At 39.0% G+C, this 17,906-nt stretch overlaps 1 pseudogene; it reads left to right on the top strand.

Annotated features, from left to right (window-relative positions):
- The first annotated feature begins 13,474 nt into the window (after positions 1-13,474).
- LOC118628911 lies at positions 13,475-13,971 on the top strand (annotated as a pseudogene).
- Positions 13,972-17,906: the final 3,935 nt, after the last annotated feature.

Here is a 17,906-nt window from a genome sequence, read left to right as displayed (position 1 = left end):
CAATAACAACAAACAAGATTGAAGATGTAATCAAGACTGTTCCAGCAAACAAAATCCTGGGCACAGACAACTTCAAGGGGGAATTTTACCGAACATTCAAAAAAGAACTAATACCCATTCTCCTCAAACTATTTCAAGAAATTCAAGAGGATGGAAGACTTACAAACTCGTTTTATGAGGCCAACATAATTCTAATTCTAAAACCAGAAAAAGACACTACAAAGAAAGAAAACTACAGGCCAATATCCTTGATGAACATAGATGCCAAAATCCTGAACAAAATACTAGCAAATCGGATCCAGCAGTACATAAAAATAATTATACACCATGACCAAGTGGGATTCATCCCAGGGATGCAAGGCTGGTACAATATTCAAAAGTCAATAAATGTGATACACCACGTAAACAAAATGAAACATAAAAATCATATGATCATATCAATAGGTGCTGAAAAAGCATTCAACAAAATCCAGCACCCATTTCTAATAAAAACTCTCAGCAATGTGGGAATGGAGGGATCATATCTCGACATAATAAAGGCCATATATGAAAGACCTACAGCCAACATCATACTCAATGGGCAAAAATTGAAAGCATTTCCTTAAGAACAGGAACAAGACAAGGATGCCCACTTTTGCCACTCTTATCTAACATAGTACTGGAAGTCTTAGCCACAGGAATGAGACAGGAAAAAAAATAAAATGGATCAAATTTGAAAAGGAGAAATTGAAACTGTTATTATTCGCAGATGACATGATACTATACGTAGAAAACCCCAAAGACTCCATCAAAAATCTACTAGACTTAATAAATGAATTTGGCAAAGTAGCAGGATACAAAATTAACGTCAAGAATTCAATGGTGATCCAGAAAAAATGGCGGCGAAGTGAATGGAGCGACACAGACCATCTCCCAAAACCAAACTGGATTTACAACGAAAATAAAGGCAAATCGTCAGGAAAGGGCAGTCGAAAGACACCTTGGAGGAACACATAACCAGAAACACCCACTCAATCCTGGTAGGCTTGTGAGGACGCGAGAGGGGGCCAGGAGCCCAAGGTCCCCAGCGGCTTGGGCAGGGGCCAGGGAACTAGGCTGGAAATTACTCCTACCATCTCCCTTCCCACTCTGCATGGGCCCTGGGAACTCTGTAGCCTGCTAAACTCTCGGCTGGAGCCGCACAGACTCGCAGGCACAAGGGGACTCGGCGGGACAGGGAACTCGGCGGGAAGTTACTGTGCGGGTGCCAAGTGAACTCACGGGAACCAGTGTACTGTGCTGGACTCCACTGCCACCTCTGCAGTGTCACACTACCACGGCTCACTCCTGGGGCTTCTGCTGAGTGCAACCCCTCAGCTGGTGCCACAGCCGCAGCTGCCCTTGGCTGGAAGCAGCGCCCTCAGGTTCAAAGTCCCAGGCGGCTCCAAGACGCAGAGTCTGGGCAGGGGCTAAATTGGCAGCAGCCACTCAACTTGGGCTCCGGCAGATGGAAGGCAGACTGGACTGGAACTGTGTGGGGACACTCGGGTATTGGAGGGTGCTAAGAGCTTTTGCTGAGTGCAGCCACGCCGGACTGTGGTCATTTTACTTCTTCTCAGGGCCCTGGGGAGAGGCGACGGCCCCTCCCTCAGAGATTCAAACCCACCTGGTGGCCATCGAAATGCTAATTGAGGCCCTTTAACAACAAACACCTGCCTCACTGAGCACCTGAGGGAGTTTTTCAGGCAACTCAGACACCAAGGGTCTGCAGGTGTCCTCTACTAATAGCCTCCAGGCAAAGAAAGCTAGAGGATAACTACCATTCCCTGGGCTAGCAACACTAACCAGAAAAGCTAAGACTTGACAGTAGTGTTTAAAGTGGGTCCTCCCTGGCTCATCCAAACCCAGGAGAGGGAGCCACAAACAGCAGAACACCAACACCCACTGGGAAAACGTGGCAGACTCCAAAGCCCACTGTCATAGCCAAATGGTGAGAAACAGAAACAAAAGCCAAATGAAAGAACCAGAGCCCTCTACGGAAGATGAAATAAATGTGGTGCAGTTAAGCAAGTTAACAGAACTAGAATTTAGAGCCATGCTGTTGAGGATGCTCAACAGCATGTGCAAGGACATGAGCACCATGAGTAAAGACATAGAAATGTTAAAAATCAATCAGATGGAAATTAAAAAGCAACAGGAAGGAATGAAGAATGACATATCAGAAATGAAAAACACATTGGAATGTCTAAAAAGCAGAGTAGGGAAAGCTGAGGACTGAATCAGTGAATTAGAAGACAGGCTAGAAGAAATCAACCAATCAGAAAACAAAAAGGACAAAACGATTAAAAAACAGGAAGACAGCTTAAGAGAACTGTGCGACAACTGGAAACGGAATAATATTCGTATCATAGGAGTCCCTGAAGAAGAAGAAAGTAAGCGAGGGCTAGAGAATATATTCAAAGAAATAGTGACAGAAAACTTCCCTAATTTGGTGAAGGAGGAAGGCATTCAAGTTCAAGAAACACAGAGAGTCCCAAGTAAGAAGAACCCAAACAGGCCCACACCAAGACACATAGTAATCAAACGGCCAAAAATTAAAGACAAAGAGAGAATCCTAAAAGCAGCAAGAGATAAACAACAAGTTACCTACAAAGGAAACCCCTTAAGGCTCTCAGCTGACTTCTCACAAGAAACACTACAGGCTAGAAGGGAATGGCATGAAGTAATCAATGTCATGAAAAACAAGGATCTGAATCCAAGACTACTCAACCCAGCAAGGCTATCATTCAAAATAAAAGGTCAAATAAAGAGCTTTTCAAACAAAAAAAGGCTAAGGGAATACATTAGCACCAAACCAGCACTGCAAGAAATGTTAAAAGGACTGCTGTAATTAGCAGTAGAAATGGGAAGAAAAATAGAACCACACTAAACAAAAATGGCAATAAATAAGTACGTATCAATAATCACCTTAAATGTAAATGGACTGAATGCTCCCATAAAAAGAAACAGAGTAGCTGATTGGATAAGAAAGCATGACTCATCTATATGTTGTTTACAAGAGACCCACCTCACAACAAAAGACTCACATAGACTGAAAGTGAAGGGATGGAAAAAAATCTTTCAAGCAAACGGAAAAGAAAAAAAAGCTGGGGTAGCAATACTTATATCTGATAAAATAGACTTCAGAATGAAGGCCATAACTAGAGACAAAGAAGGCCACTACGTAATATTGAAAGTATCTGTCCAACAGGAAGATATAACCTTGATAAACATATATACACCCAATATTGGAGCACCAAAATATATTAAAAAACTATTGGAAGACTTCAAAGGAGAAATCGAAAAAAATACAATCAAAGCAGGGGACTTCAACACCCCACTGACATCATAGGATAGATCCTCTAGACAAAAAATTAGCAAGGAAACAGAGACTCTAAATGAAGCACTAGACCAAATGGATTTCATAGATATCTACAGAGAACTACACCCAAAACTACAGAATTCACATTCTTCTCAAGTGCACATGGAGCATTCTCAAAGATAGACCACATTTTAGGGCACAAACTAAGTTTCTACAAGTTCAAAAAGATTGAAATTATATCAAGCATCTTCTAAGGCCACAATGGCATGAAACTAGAAATCAATTGCAAGAAGAACATACAAAGACATTTGAACACATGGAAGCTAAGTAGCATGTTATTAAACAATGAATGGGTCACCAAGGAGATCAAGGAAGAAATCAAAAACTTCCTGGAAACCAATGAAAATGAAGACACGACAACACAAAATCTATGGGATGCAGTGAAAGCAGTTCTGAGAGGGAAGTTCATAGCACGACAGGCCTACCTCAAAAAACCAAGAAAAATCTCCAATACATTATCTAACCTCACAACTTAAAGAACTAGAGAGCAAACAAAAAGAACACCCCAGACAAAGTAGAAGGAAGGAAATAGTAAGGATCAGAGCAGAAGTAAATGACATAGAGACCAAAAACAATTTAGAGGATCAGTAAAACAAAGAGCTCGTTTTTTGAAAAGATAAACAAGATTGATGGACCCTTAGCTAGACTCACCAAGAAACAAAGAGAGAGAAGCCAAATACATAAACTCAGAAATGAAAGAGGAGAGATAACAACTGACACCACAGAAATACAAAAGATCGTTGACAACTACTATGAACATTTATATGGCAACAAATTTGAAAATCTAAGCGAAATGGACAAATGTGTAGAATCACACAGTCTCCCAAAACTGGATCAGGAAGAGATAGGAAACTTGAACAGACCAATAACAACAGAAGAAATTGAAGATGTAATCAATACTCTCCCAGCAAACAAAAGCCCAGGCTCGGATGGCTTGACGGGGCAGTTTTACCAAACATTCAAAGAAGAACTAATACCCATTCTCCTCAAACTATTTCAAAAAATTCAAGAAGGAAGACTTCCAAACTCGTTTTATGAAGCCAGCATAATTCTAATTCCAAAACCAGAAAAAGACACAACAAAGAAAGAAAACTACAGGGCAATATCCCTGATGAACATAGATGTCAAAAAACTGAACAAAATACTAGCAAATCGAATCCAGCAATACACCAAAAAAATTATCCACCATGACCAAGTGGGATTCATCCCAGGGATGCAAGGCTGGTACAATATTCGCAAATCCATAAATGTGATACACCACATAAATAAAATGAAGAATAAAAAGCACATGATAATATCAATAGATACTGAAAAAGCCTTCGACAAAATCCAGCATCCATTTCTGATAAAAATGCTCTGCAGTGTGGGCATAGAGTGATCATATCTAGACATAATAAAGCCCCTATATGAAAGACCTACAGCCAAAATCATACTCAATGGGCAAAAATTAAAAGCATTTCCCTTAAGAACAGGAACAAGGCATGGATGCCCACTTTCGCCACCCCTATTTAACATAGTACTGGAAGTCTTAGCCACAGCAATCAGACAGGAAGAAAAAATAAAAGGGATCCAAATTGGAAAGGAGGAAGTGAAATTGTCATTATTTGCAGATGACATGATACTGTACCTAGAAAACCCCAAAGACTCCACCCAAAGTTTACTAGACTTAATAAATGAATTTGGCAAAGTAGCAGGATACAAAATTAACGTCAAGAAATCGATGGCATTCTTATACACCAATGATGAACTCACAGAATGAGGAACTGAAAAAGCAATCTCATTTACCATCACGCCAAAAGAATTACGATACCTAGGAATAAACTTAACCAAAGAAGTAAAGGACCTATTTGCAGAAAAATACAGGTCATTGAAAAAAGAAGTAGAGGAAGATATAAAAAAGTGGAAGCACATACCCTGTTCATGGATTGGGAGAATTAACATCATTAAAATGTCCATATTACCCAAAGCAATATATAGATTCAACACAATCCCCATCAAAACACCAACGGCATACTTCACAGAATTAGAACAATTACTTCAAAAGTTCATATGGAACCAAAAAAGGCCTCGAATAGCCACAGCAATCTTGAAAAGGAAGAACAAAGTTGGAGGGATCACAATACCAGATTTCAGGTTATACTACAAAGCCACCATAATCAAAACAGCCTGGTACTGGCACAAGAACAGGTATATAGTCCAGTGGAACAGAATAGAGAACCCAGAAATGGACCCAAGGCAATATACTCAATTAATATTTGACAAAGATGGCCAAAGCATACAGTGGAGTAAGGACAGCCTCTTTAATAAATGGTGCTGGGAAAATTGTACAGCTACCTGCAGAAAAATGAAACGAGACCATCAACTTACACCCTACACCAGAATAAACTCAAAATGGATAAAAGACTTAAATGTAACTCATGAATCCATAAAAACCCTAGAGGAGACTGTGGGCAACAAAATCTCAGACATCATACGCAGCAGAATTTTTACTGACACATCACCTAAGGCAATAGAAACAAAGGAGAAAATAAACACATGGGACTACATCAAACTAAAAAGCTTCTGCACAGTGACAGATACCATCATCAAAACGGAAATGCTACCCACTGTATGGGAGAGCATAATTGCCAATGATATATCAGATAAGGGGTTAATTTCCAATACATATAGAGTGCTCATACAACTCTACAAAAGGAAGACAAAGAATCCAATTATAAAATGGGCAGAGGAACTAAATAGACACCTCTCCAAACAGGACATACAAATGGCTAAGAGACATAGGAATAAATGCTCATCACCACTAATCATCAGAGAGTTGCAAATCAAAACAACCATGAGGTATCACCTCACATCTGTCAGAATGGCCGCCATCAACAAATCATCAAACAACAAGTGTTGGCGAGGGTGTGGAGAAAAGGGGACTCTAGTGCACTGGTGGTGGGAATGCAGAGTGGTGCAGCCACTATGGAAAACAATATGGTGTCACCTCAAAAAATTAAAAATTGAACTTCCATTTGACCCAGTGATCCCACTTCTAGGAATATACCCTAAGAAGCATAAAACACCAATCAGGAAGAATATATGTACCCCCATCTTTGTAGCAACACTGTTTACAATCGCTAAGATCTGGAAACAGCCCAAGTGTCCATCAGTAGACGAATGGATCAAAAAGCTGTGTATATATACACAATGGAGTACTACGCAGTGGTTAGAAAGAAAGATCTCTTATCCTTTGAGACTACATGGAGGGACCTGGAAAGTATCATCCTAAGTGAAACAAGCCAAGCAGAGAAAGAGAAGTTTCATATGATCTCACTTATTTGTGGAATATAATGATCACAACAGTTTGAGGAATGGGGTAGTCCCAGAGACGCTGAAGCAGGGCACTGACTGACAATCTCCTAAAGAGGGGGGAGGTGGGGGAGGGATGAACCACAGAACTTATATGCATGTATGCATGAACAGTGGACATGGACAACAATCTGAGGAACGGGCTGGGAGGGAGGGGGAGGGGGGAATCAGTGGGGGGAAGGAGAAACATCTGTAACTAAAATTAATCAATAAAAAAATTAAAAAAAAAAAAAGAATTCAATGGCATTTTTATACACTAATGATGAACTCACAGAAAGAGAAACTGAAAAAACAATTCCATTTACCATCATGGCAAAGAAATTAAGATGCCCAGGAATAAACTTAACCAAAGAGATAAAGGACCTATTCGCAGAAAACTAGAGGTCATTGAAAAAAGAAATAGAGGAAGATATAAAAAAAGTGGTAGAACATACCTTGTTCATGTATTGGACAAATTAACATCATTAATACGTTCATACTACTCAAAGCAAACTATAGATTCAATACATTCCCCATCAAAATACCAAAGACATACTTTACAGAACTAGAACAAATACTTCAAAAGTTCATATGAAACTAAAAAAGACCACGAATAGCCACAGCAATCTTGAAAAAAAAAAAAAAAAGAACAAAGTAGGAGGGATCACATTACCAGATTTCAGGTTATACTATAAAGCCACTGTAATCAAAACTGCCTGGTACTGGCACGAGAAAACGCAGATAGATCAATGGAACAGAATAGAGAACACAGAAATGGACCCAAGACAATATATTCAATTAATATTTGACAAAGGGGGCAAGAGCATACAGTGGAGTAAAGACAGCCTCTTTAATAAATGATGTTGGGAATATTGGACAGCTACATGCAAAAAAATAAAACTAGTCCATCAACTTACACCATACACAAGAATAACTCAAAATAGATAAAAGACTTAAATGTGACTCATGAATTAATAAAAATCCTAGAAGAAAATGTAGGTGACAAAATTTCATACGCAGCAGAATTTTCATGGATACATCACTTAAGGCAACAGAAACAAATGAGGAAATGAACACATGGAACTACATCAAAGTAAAAAGCTTCTGCACAGCAAAAGAAACAACCACCCAAATGGAAAGGCAACCCACTCTATGGGAGAGTATTATTGCCAATGATACATGTGATAAGGGGTTAATTTCCAATATATAGAGAGTACTCATACAACTCAACGAAAGGAAGACAAAGAACCCAATTAAAAATGGGCAGAGGAACTAAATAGACACCTCTCCAAACAGGACATACAAATGGCTAAGAGACATATGAAGAAATGCTCAACATCACTAATCATCAGAGAGATGCAAATTAAAACAATGAGGTATCACCTCATACCTGTCAGAATGGCTGCCATCAACAAATCATCAAACAAGTGTTGGCAAGGGTGTGGAGAAAAGTGGACTCTAGTACACTGCTGGTGGGAATGCAGACTGGTGCAGCCACTATAGAAAACAATATGGTGTTACCTCAAAAAATTAAAAATTGAACTTCCATTTGACCCAGTGATCCCACTTCTAGGAATATACCCTAAGAAGCCTGAAACACCAATCAGGAAGAATATATGTACCCCCATGTTTGTAGCAGCACTATTTACAATAGTTAAGATCTGGAGACAGCCCAAATGTCCATCAGTAGACAAATGGATTACAAAGCAGTGGTACATATACACAATGGAGTACTATGCAGCTGTAAGAAAGAAAGATCTCTTATCCTTTGAGACGACATGGAGGGACCTGGAAAGTATCATCCTAAGTGAAACAAGCCAAACAGAGAAGACAAGTATCATATAATCTCACTTATTTGTGGAATATAATGAACATAACAGTCTGAGGAAACAGGGGTCCCAGAAACATAGAAGTGGGGTAGGACTGACAATTCCCAGAAGTGGAGGTCAGGGAGGAGCGATAAACCACAGAACTTATATGCATGTGTGCATGAAAGATGGACATGGACAACAAAGCTGGGGACCAGGCAGGGAGGGTGGGGGAGGAGGGTATCAGTAGGTGAAAAAGGAGAAACATCTGTAACAAAAATTAATTAATTAATTTTAAAAAAAAGAACAGCCCTGGCTGGTTTGTCTCAGCGGTTAGAGCGTCCGCCTGCGGTCCGGAGAGACCCGGGTTCGGTTCCCGCTAAGGGCATGTACCTCGGTTGCAGTTTGTCCCCGGCCCTGGTTGGTCGTGCGGGTGGCAGCCACTCGATGTGTCCCTTTCACATCGATGTTTCCCTCTCTCTCTCTTCCTCTCTCTCCTCCCACTCTGTCTGTACAAAAAAAAAAAAAAAAAGAACAAAAAAAGAAAGTTCCATTTTTATTCTTTCATTTATTAATTTCATTTTAAAATAAACTTCAATTTTTAGATCAATTTTAGGTATACAGAAAGCATGCAAACATGGTTCAAAGGTTTTCATAGACCTCTCACTCAGTTTTCCTCATTACTGACATTTTCTATTAGTATAGCATATGTGTAATGATTCATAAATAAATAAATATTGATGCATATATAAGTAATGTCTATATTTTATTCAGATCTCCTTAGTTCTTACTTATTTGTTTTCTATTCCAGACTTCCATCCAAGACACCATCTTAACTTCAGATGTCATATCTCTTTAGGCTCCTCTTGATTGTGACAATTTTGAGGAGTATTGGTCACGCAGGATGGTTTTTCTGAAACTGTATACAAAATGAGTCTGAGGCCGCCTGTCAGTACTTGAGCCAAATTAAGCAGAGACAGTGTTGAATCGTATATGAGGGTTTATGCCAATAATGCCAGCAGTATGGAGAGAGCAGCAGGTAATCCTGCAGGTTCTGCTCCAACATCCCCCAGTAGCTGGCTGATTATATAGAGATAAGTGAGATTTGGTTACGTGCAAGGAGGAAGCGGGACAGGATAAGGACTGCAGGGTCCATGGTCCATGTGTCTCCTTTCCGGAACTTGGAGATCGATAACATGGTGGCTAATTTCTGCAATGTTACAAACAGCTCAATCTGTTCCTGGGACCACAGAAAGGTCAGTATTCATGAAGCTGTAGAGAGGCTCAGGGTCCAGCCACAACAATCAAGTCAAAGTGTGTCCTGTCCTTTGTCTGTTCTCAAAATGTATTTCTTTTCTGAGTAATGGACCCATCTGGGTCCATGTACAGCTCTGTTTTTCTTCTTTCAGCACATCCTCCAGTTTTTAAGTGCCTGTAAAACAATATTTTCTATAGTCAATAGAAGTGGTCCTATTCCTATTACATGTGCTTTTCCCTATAATTTCTATTGGGATTTTTCTTGTTTTTCTAATGACGGTTTTTCTAATGACGAGTATGTTATGGGTACTTGGGAGGAAGATCACAGAAGTATCATTTTCATCACATCATATCATGGAGACATGCTATCAATATGTTATTGCTGTTGACGTTGACTGATCACCTGGCAGAGATAGTTTATGTCAAGTTTTACTTCTGAAAAATTGTCCTTTTTTCTCCCCCTGCATACTGTACTCTTTGAAAGGAAATCACTGCACAGTCCCTGTGAAAAGTTATGCTTCATTTTCTTGAGGACACAGTATCTACATAAATAATTTGAAATTTTTCTGCAGAGATGTGTTTTCTCTCATTTATTTATTCAATCTATATGGATTTATGAATATTTTTTTTGACATTAAAGATTATCTAGTCTACTGCAGCAATAAAAATGTAGATTAGTAGGTCCTCATTTTCCTCTAGGTCAGTAGTAAATATTTCTAATTAATCTGAAGAGGCTGTGGGCTGTTTTTTGACTCATAGAATGAGTCCTGGCAAGTATCATTGGTATGTTTTATTTTACTGATGAAAGTATGTAGTCACAGCTATTATGATACCACTGGCCTAGTTTGTTTTTTAACCTGTCCATCTCCCCCCATTCCTCACACTTGGCTGGTTACCAAGGGAGCCCAGAATCTGAGCTCACAGGCTCCGAGAACTGTTTTCTTTCCTAATCTGAATTAAGACAATTGGTTTACAATCCATGGCCTGCAATTCCAACCAGGGTGATCTCATCTTTACAAGATACTGAGGACTAACAAGCCTCATTTTTCCTTTTAAAACACTGAAGGAAGGACCCAGGTTATCTTTAATGCCCTGTAGCTATAAGAAGGATGATACTTTTGTTTTCCCTTAAGTACCTATTGTGTTGTGTGGGACTCATTTTGGTAAAAGGAGCCAAATATATCTGGGCAGCAACTTTAGTGTGATTTTAGTGCAGATTTTCAAATTAAAATTATAACTTGGGATTCACATCAGCCCAGCATGGAAGAAATCCATTAATAAGTCTCGGCAACAAGAGTAAAATCTTATCCATCTACCCATTCTGTCCATATTAATCATCTGTACCATGAAGGTCTCCTCAGCCTGTCCTGTCACTTGCCAGTACAGGGAAGAGTGGAACCCTTACTCTCCCCCCTTCTATGTCTTTGTTAGGAAAAACTTACTTGTATCAGGAAACTTACTTTTCACTTGGAAAAACAGCATATATATCTAATTCTTATAAAAAATAGTGTTTGGCCTTTAAATGTTACTACTTGGGTAAGATCACCCTGTATCAAGGATTACTCACCATATTTGTTTTCTTGGCTGGTGCTGCTCCAAGACTGAAATTGTTTGGTATCTTTATTTCAGTGACATAGTCTACCTTTCCAGGACACATAAAGTATGTCTGGCCTAGTAATGCAGATAGTTCCACAGAGGCAGAAAACTGCCAAAAAATATCTTGGTGGAAGGCTGATTTTCAAAGAATGATATGGGGATACTTCAGTCAACCTGCACATGGGACACGGAGGGTTCTAACACTAACACCAGACAGTGTAGATTAGGGGGGAATCACTGACATGTAAATAAGAGGGTAAGCAACCTTGGGCAGTTAACTTCACCACTGTGAATCCCTCTTTTGAAATGCCGGCTTTAATTGATTTTACATGTATTAAATGAGACAAAGTATATATAGAGCCTGGAGAATAATAGGGGATTCATAAATAATAAGGGTTATTACTCCCATCTTCAAAATGTTGTTATATTCTCTATGATTATAATTCTAAGATGCTGAAATCCACGTGGTATATTCCAACTTCTCTCATTTTGGGCTTAACTTCAATAAGAAGTATTACTCTTCACAAGAGAAAATATTTTTTCCTCTTACTCACCATCACTAGAACATCACTTTGAATTATTTTCCCTGGTAGGCTAATATGTTCAGGTACTTTCTCTCTTTGTTCAGCAAAAAAAATTTACAAGATCAATGACCCTAGATGTGATATATGTATAATTCAAATAAAGAAGTGGATATTGTTACAAAGAGATTGAAACCAGAACCAGGACCTCACAACTCTGAGCAGAAATGAATTATCATATATTTAGGTAGAAGCATTTTCTTTGTATTTGTCCCACTCAGAGTGAGAAACCCTAAGTTGTGGAATCATATCTATTTTATTTTATTTATTTTAATTTTGAACCACATAATGGACAGTGGTACCATGCTGGGGTGGCAGCCACCAGGAAGCTTAGAGCTTACATGAAAAGTGCAATAGTGCAACTGTTCCTACACTTATTCAACAAAAACGTCCCATGGGGGAAGGGCTCACCAAAAGAACAATGGCCTCTGATAGCAGGTCTTTCTGGGAGAACACTGCCTCTCCAGTCCTTGCCCCAATGCCAAACAACTCAGTTCTTTCCTGGTGCCTTTCACGCTACCTCTCCAATGTTGGAGCTCAGAGGAAGCAGGTCCAAGTTCCCTTTAAGAGGAACTGCCTGGGGCTCCAGCACTCTTCAGGGAGAACTTTCACAGCCGAGGTATCCTCCTAATTTTTATCTGCGACACACGGGTGTAGGACCAGGCAGTCCTGCCTCCACCCTTCCTATCAGTCTTGCTGTGGTTTCTTCTTTAATTTCATAGTTTTATACGTAGGACTTCCATTAAGCTCGATTTCAGGAGGTTCTCCAAGTCAGTTTTAACTTTTAACTTCAGATGTGAAGAATTAAATGTTGCCCTGGCCAGCTTTGTTCAGTGGTTAGAGCACTGGCTCTCAGACCAAAAAGTTGCGGGTTTGGTTCTAGTCCTGGTAGGAGTCCTATGGGAGGCAACCAGTTGATGTGTCTCTCTCACATCAATGTTTCTCTCTCTCCCCCTCCCACTGTATCTGTAGGTAAATGGGAAAATATCCTCGGGTGAGGATTAAAAAAAAAATTAAATGTTGCCAAGCAAAATATCTGTTACTAAGGGAGTACAGTAGCCCCTTCCACCCCTTTTTTCTCAGGGAAATATTCTGAGACCCAGTGGATTCTTGAATCTACAAATAGTACCAATCCCTATACACACTGTTTTTTCCTATACCTACACACCTGTAATAAATTTTAATTTATAAATTAAGCACAATGAGATTAACAACAGTAACTAATAATAAAAAAAACAATTGCAACAGTGTACTATAATAAAAGTTATGTGAATGTAGTCTCTCTGATAATCAATGTGGCTATTGAGTGACTAACACAGCAAGAACTGGACAAGAAATGAACCACATCCCAGTCAGGACAGAGTGGGTGGGATGAGATTTCATCACACTACTCAGAATGGCAAGTGATTTAAAATGTATTTCTGAGCCCGGAAGAGACACCTTGCCATGCTGTGCATTCCCCTTCCTTTTCAGCTCTGGCCTTGGATGCAGCAGCTGTCGCCATGTTGATGCCCAAGAAGAATCGGATTGCCATTTATGAATTTCTTTTTAAGGAGGGGGTGATGGTGGCCAAGAAGGACGTGCACATGCCTAAACAGCCGGAGCTGGCAGACAAGAACGTGCCTAATCTTCACGTCATGAAGGCCATGCAGTCTCTCAAATCCCGAGGCTAGGTGAAGGAACAGTTTACCTAGAGACACTTTTACTATTACCTTACCAATGAGGGTATCCAGTATCTCCAAGATTACCTCCACTTGCCCCTTAAAATCGTGCCTGCCACTTTGCGCTGCAGCTGGCCTCAGACTAGCAGGCCAAGGCCCAAAGGTCAGGAGGGAGAGCGACCTGCAAAATTTACACGAGGGGAAGCTGACAGAGACACCTACAGGCGGATCGCTGTGCCCCTGGTGCCGACAAGAAAGCCGAGGCTTCAGCTGGGTCAGCAACTGAATTCCAGTTTAGAGGTGAATTTGGTCATGGACGTGGTCAACCACCTCAGTAAAGTTGGAGGGATTATTTGTGTTGAATAAACTTGTGATCAGAAAAAAAATAAAACACATTTCTGGAATTTTCTATTTAATATTACAGACTGCATTTGACGGCTGGTAACAGACTATGGATGAGCAGGACCCATATATTTTGAATGACTAAATAGATAAAAACCAAGGTAGTTAATTAGACAAAGTGCTGCTGGGGAAGGCTATGCTCTGGAACATTACCAGGGGAAATGATTAAGGATTTAGAAAAATTAATTTTGCATCCAGGGAAAGGTGAAAGACACCCAGTGATTCATTCATTGGCTGTTAAGGACATTTTGGTATCTGAGCTGTAAAACAAAATGCTGTTTATGTGTGAATTGTTACCCTGATGGTTCCCTGGTGGATACTGCTAGGCCCAGGGCTCACCTTTCTTTCCTTCCACATGTTCTTTCAGTTGGGGGAGGAGGGGATAAATGAGAACATATTGAAGATGCTGTACTTATTTTAAGAATCTCTTTTAGAGGGGAATACCTCTTTTCTTTGTGCTTTATATCACAGTGTAATTATCTATTCCTAAAATCTATTTATCTTTCTCTTTTTTCCTTTCTCTTCTCTCATCTCTCATCTCCTCTTTTCAAACCTCTTTCCCTTTTCTTTTTACAAACACGAATACTAATAAACTCACCATGTCAAGCAGTACAAAAATTAATTAATTAACTTTTTAAAATTGATTTGAGAGAGAGAGGAAAGGAGAGAGAGATAAAAACATTGATGAGCAAGACCATCAATTAGCCACCTCTTGCATGACCCCCACTGGGGATTTGACACACAACCTGGCATGTGCCCTGACCAAGAACTGAACTAGTGACCTTTTGGTGCATTGGTCTACGTTGGACCACTGAACCACACTGGTCAGACCAAAATTAATTTATTTGATTACTATGCAAGGAAACTTTATTCCCTTAAACTCAGAGAATACTGACAGTAGTTGTTAGGTAAAACTCAAATATCTGTATGCTTATGCTTGCTATTTATTAACTTTACACATATACTGAAAAGTACACTAAGGAGTGAATTCACATTTATAACTTGTGACTAAAAGCAGACACACATTTACCTATTCAAAGTCCTCATGTTTTCAGATTAATTTTTCTAAGAAAATACAGTTAGAAAATGCCAACAGGACAATTGGTCTTTGAATTAAAAACACTGCAACAGCCCTGGTACATGTGGCTCCTCAGTCAGAGTGTTGGCCTGCACACTGAAGGAACACAGGTTCAATTCCTGATGAAGGGCATATACCTGAGTTGCAGGTTTGATCCCTGACCCCAGCTGGGGCAGGTACGGAATACAACCAATCGATGTGTTGTCCTTACATTGATGTCTCTCTCTCTCTTTCTCTACCCCCCTTCCTCTATCTCTTCCACTTTCTCTAAAAAATAAATTTAAAAAATATCCTCGAGTGAGGATTAACACAATCAAAGAAAAAACATGCACTGCAACAGAATGATGCTGTGTTTAGTTCACAAACATGTTCCGTGTGGCTCTAAATGCCAGGTAAGTATGATGTAGGAATTAGTGACACAAGTGAGGGGTTTAAATGTCAACATCATTAATTATTTCTAACAGTTAATTAGATAGTAGATGCATGACTAGGAAAAACTGTCTTAAATATGTTAAATAAAAATTAAATAAACTTTCATGTCAGTGGAAAATACATGTGAACAGACATGTTTTTATGTTCTCAATAAAGTTATATTATTATATTGGTCTTTTTGGGTAAGTTAATATGCATTTCCCTTACCTGAAAGCATCTTGGTTTCCTTTCATCCTCTGAGTATAATTTGATTGAAATGTTAAATCTGTACATTGACCTTCCTAGACAAAGGCCAGGCATTTGACAAATGTTAGACAGTTGGATGCTTTCTCTCTGCTATTTAAAGTATTATTAAAACTTTAATATTTTAGAGCAGATTTAGGTTTTCAGCTACATTGAGGGGAAGATAAAGAGAATTCCCATATCCCCCAGCTGCCATACATGTATTGCCTCCCCCATTATCAACATGCCCCATCAGAAAGGTACATTTGTTACATTGACACATCATCATCACTGACACGTTTACATTGCAGTTCACTCTTGGTGTTGTGCATTCCATAGGTTTGTATTCATCATTTATAGTATCATACAGTAAAAATTCTCAGTGTTCCACCTGATCATTTCTCCCCTGATTCCATCCCCTGGCACTATCAATCTCCATATGTTTGCCTTTAATAGAATTTCACATAGTTGAAATCATGTAGTATATGGCCTTTTCAGATTTCTTTCTTATACTTAGTCATATGCATTTAAGATTTCTTAATGTCTTATAGCATGGTTTGATAGCTCATTTCCTTTTGATACTGAATAATATTTTACTGTCTGAGTATACCAGTTTATTTATCTATTCTCCTACTGAAGGACATCTTGGTTGCTTTTATTTTTTTGGCAATTATGAATAAGGCTGCTATAAGAATCCATGTACAGGTTGTTGTGAACATATTTTCAACTCCTATAAAGAAATACCAAGGGATTGCTGGATCACATGGCATGAGTATGTTTAGTTGTGCAAGAAACCATCAGACTGTCTTCCAAAGTGGATGCACAATTTTTCATTACCACCAGCAACGAATAAGACTTCCTGTTGTTCCACATTCTTGCCAGAATTTGGTATTGTCACTGTTTTGGATTTAGGTCATTGTAATAGGCTTGTGGTATCTCATTGATGTTTCACTTGCATTTACCTGATGGCATATAATGTGGAACATTTTTTTCATGTGCTTATTTGCCATCTGTGTATCTTCTTTGGTGAAGTGTTAAGGTCTTTGGTCCATTTTTCAATCAGCATTTTTTCTTGTTCTTATTGTTGAGTTTTTAGAGCTCTTTGTATATTTTGGATAAAAATACTTTATCATATGTATCTTTTTGCTGAAGGGAAATTATTCCCTCATGGAAATGCCTAAGCTGGGCTTTTGAGCCCACCTTGTTTTATAGAGATCTGCAGATATGCTGCATTATAAAAACTGAAAGATCAAGTTCAAACTGTTCCTACATTGTTTTTTTAACTGTTCATTGCCAGCAGCATGTAAGGTATCCAACTGTCATTTATTTTCATCTACTTATGAATCCATTCTCAGTATATGACATGTCTCTTTACTATAGGGTATCACACTTACATGGATAGGGAGAACATATTAAAACAGTAGCAGTAAAATAATATTGAGAAAACAACTAACAAAAATCTCTTTAAAGATTCATTTTTCTTTTACTAGAATAGAACTTCAGCTCGAGCAAAAAGTCAGCCAAAGTGCAATGATGGGTAATAGCCTGTTTCTCTGGGAACATAACTAATGTGAGAAAGGGAGGAAAAAGTGAAGGAATAAAATCCTTGAGAAAGCAAGAGGAGATTGGACCCCTAGCACAAGTTTTAATAGCAGCTTTAATAGCAGCAGCATAATGGGGGGGGGGCAGAGAACGTGGGTACAGGTGCTCAAAGGTGAGAAAAGGAAGGCATTCCATGTTTTTAATTCAATGAAACTTGAGTGTAGTACATAACTGACAGAAGAAGTTAGAGCACGTTATTTTGTAGAGTGGGAGAGTCCATAGTTAGGAGAGAATAAGAGTGCCAGGCCTATTTAAAATTAGTGGTCAGAAATTTAAAATGAAGATCAGTCAAAATAGTGTTTTATTATCCTCCACTTGTGTTCTCAAATAATGGCTCAAATAAAGTAATATTTGAGAGGAAACAAAATGGATTTTTTTGTTGTTGTTAGGATAACATAGAAAGAGACATGAGAGTGGTTATGCAGATGGACCATGTGCAGTGGGAGTGACTGGTAATGACAAAGAAATTGGGGTCAATGTACATGTCCTGATAAAAATAGGAGCTGATTTTCATAAGTTCAAAAATCCAGATTTCAA

The sequence above is a fragment of the Molossus molossus genome, unplaced genomic scaffold (assembly GCF_014108415.1).
Source record: "Molossus molossus isolate mMolMol1 unplaced genomic scaffold, mMolMol1.p scaffold_m16_p_13, whole genome shotgun sequence".
NCBI classification, from domain to species: Eukaryota; Metazoa; Chordata; class Mammalia; order Chiroptera; family Molossidae; genus Molossus; species Molossus molossus.
This window is presented reverse-complemented; position numbering and strand designations above follow the sequence as displayed.